Source organism: Sinocyclocheilus rhinocerous, unplaced genomic scaffold (assembly GCF_001515625.1).
Source record: "Sinocyclocheilus rhinocerous isolate Xijiao unplaced genomic scaffold, SAMN03320098_v1.1 scaffold4461, whole genome shotgun sequence".
In the NCBI taxonomy this organism is placed as follows: domain Eukaryota; kingdom Metazoa; phylum Chordata; class Actinopteri; order Cypriniformes; family Cyprinidae; genus Sinocyclocheilus; species Sinocyclocheilus rhinocerous.
The window spans coordinates 183,288-186,633 of NW_015646116.1; positions in this window are offsets into that span (position 1 = coordinate 183,288).

The window sequence follows — 3,346 nt, forward strand, 5'->3', positions numbered from 1 at the left end:
TGGACCGGAACCGCAAGATCACACGTACGGACACACTCCTTGGAGCATGCCCGGCGAGAGTGGAGCGTTTAACAGTAAGAAAAGCACAATCAGCCCCCTCTCTTTTTTCCCGAGAGCTGACTGCGCGAGCTCTGCTCCCCAGTAATGCTGCTCATTATAATATTAGACATAATATGCTTGTGCAACTGGTGCTTGTGCAACTGGCGAGCTCATCGACGCCCTCCACATCAACCTCCTCGGAGGAAGACAGGCGGAGCGTGGAGCCCTCTCCACGGGGGGGAACTCTGAGATCGAAGCATATGCAGTAACAAACGCTCGCAATGCGGGCTCCCTCGAGAGCTGACTCTGCATGCTTCGCTCCCAAGCAGACAACACACAAACTGTGTGTGTCCCCACCCGAAATACAGCGCAGGGAGGAACACACAGCCTGAACGCTGCCTGTTGACATAATGGAGCTTATAAGTGGACAAACAACACTAAATAAGACTCACAACAAATAGCGACTGACACCCACACACAGAGCGCTTGCTGAATGACAGAAAGCTGACGCCGGTTCCACCGCACGTGCTTTTAAGCGTCCTGGTCACTATGTCACCCCGCCCGTGACGTCTCACCCATCCATTGGACTGATTACACACGTGATTCAGAGCGTGGTCATGCTGAAGGCGTTCCCATAGCGTTTCGACGCAGCTCGAGTTCCTGAAGGGAAAGCTACATTTTTTCAAATCTGTTTTGATGAAGAAACAAACTCATCTTCATCTTGGATGGCCTGAGGGTAAGTAAAATTTCAGAAAACTGCTTTAGTTAAATATTTAGACTGACATTAACATTAATGGCTCTAATTGTGTGGTATGAAATCCAGTGGTATTTTTGGTGGAGACCTCATAATTCTATTAAATTGCTTGACTGAACATATTTACAGTTCATTAAATTTGCAGCAATATATAATACCTACATTTCTCCCACGTATATAAATCACGCAATTCTGAAAACCATAAAGAGGCAACAGTGTTCAGCAGCTCTAATCACATTCAATATAACCTACTTACATGTGCAACTAAAGTCAGGTGAGAACAGGTCCATGAACACAATGTTGACCTTTACTTATTTTATATTTAGATCAATTTCATCATCTTCAGTGCTAAAGGTTTATCCGGATCTCTTATTACAAGAAGTTCTTCAACCCTTGCATAACGTGACATTTTCATTACCACTTCTGTGTAATTTTTTCATGCCACGGTGCTCACCGCGTTGCTAAAATGGGCTTTGTTCTGGTTTGCCATGTTTCCTGCTTTAAAGAAGAAAATGGAAGAGAGACATGAAGATTTCGTGTTATGGACCTAGCAGTGCTGGTTTGTCTCTTTATATTTAATATGGTCACACTGATAACATTATAAATCACAAAAGTACAGTATACATTCACAAAAGAAGATATTAATTTCAAACAACATTAGACTACATTGAATTCCATGCACTGTAACATTTTTCAAAACATGTTTATTTACATGTTAAGGAAGATTTCTAAAAGATTTCTAAAGATAAAGAAATCTTTATTTACATATCTTTTATGTTCCACAAAAGATAGTAAGTCATGCAGTTTTAAAACAGCCTGAGAGTGAGTAAATTATCAGTTTTGGGTGAACTATCCCTTTATGTGTAGCAGGTGAATTTGTCTTTGGTTTCCTCCACCTACAGTTGTTCTCATATTATCAGCACTGCAGTGTTACATCTTGGCCCTCTTCAGGTTCAGAGCTAAATGTCTGCCTCTGGTCAAATGGCCCATTACACTGTCTGCTCCTCTCTGTTCTCCTGCATTACTTATTATATCCCATTGGATCAGACCCAACTCAGATAATGTGCCAAGGTCACATGGCTAATACAATTTAGTGATTCTCACAACAGCACTTCCTACTGGCAAATAACTGCACTGTCAGGTGGTCTACAATGAGGCACCAAGGTTCCTTAGCTCTGGTCAAGGTTTTTGTCCACCTACTTCAAAACGTTTTCCACAGTTTTCATCCATAGGCTGCACATTTATTTGAATTATTAACTCAGTGGTTCCACAAAGAATGCATTAAAAATAGATAAATGTGTTCATTTCAAACGCTTTTTTTTCATGAAAAATTAATCAATTGTTTCACATTTACACGTGTTGTACAATGTTGTCAACAAACTAAATTCCTCAAAAAAAAAAAATATTTAGAATATACAATGTAATTGGTTAAGAGTAAGTTCCCTTACTATATACTGTGAAAAACTAATCGATCAATTTCATGTAGTTTTACAGTTAAAATACTATACTTAATGTACATTTGGAAGTACAAGTCATCTTATAACTTACAGTGAAAGACTATAAATTGACATAATTCCATTTCATGTGTTACAATAGTTTTTTGTTTTTTTTTATATACTACTTTCTACTTTTTTCCCCTGATTTTATAATACACACCACAGAGTGTTAATCTATGCACCATTCTCATTTTCTAGCAAAAAATTATCTGGGAAAAGAAGAAGAAGAAGACGAAGAAGAAGGAAAAAAAGGTAACATTACGTATTTTACACATAACCAGTAAGCATGAACATCTGAAACTATAGACTGATAAGTGTGATCTCATCTGAAATGTATGCATTATTTAGTGACATCATACAGTATTTACCTTTGTTGATGACAGTGGTTAGTAATTAACTGATTGCAGTCAGCGGGGAGTGATGGGAGTCAATGGATCAACCTTCCATCCACACGTCAATTAACTCCATGTGGTTAGCCTGATCTGCTGGGAGTTGAGCTTAGTCTAAAAGTGGGTATTTATTAAACACATTGATTTCTCCCTAGAGTCAAATCTCTGTCTACAAATAATTTAATGAGAACCTTGGAACTATTTTTGTCTCCCTTTTTTATTATTTTGCAATAGTAATCATGGGTATAATGTTTCAATTCCCAGCACAGGCAGTGTGTGACTAATGTGTTGATGTGATTTGGGATTCTGTAACAAATCAAGCCCTTATTTCTCAAGAACATTTTACATCTAAACTCCTTGACGCTGTTATGAAGAGTGTTTTGGTTACTCTGAAGCCATAAATTGTAAACTGACAGTATTTATATTTTCAAAGGGCAACACAAACATTCATTTAAGCATTTCAATATGGCCTGCGGTCAAATACTATACCAGTATATCATCTTTTGTTCACTTTTGATTCCACACTAAAGAAATGCACAGTAAAATCTAATTATGCCATTCATCACTACTACCTGGGAGATTATTTCCTTTTACATGCTTGCTCTGTCAGATACTTGAATTGATGTTTGCTCATATATAGTACCCTTTGAAAATCATATATGTATGTA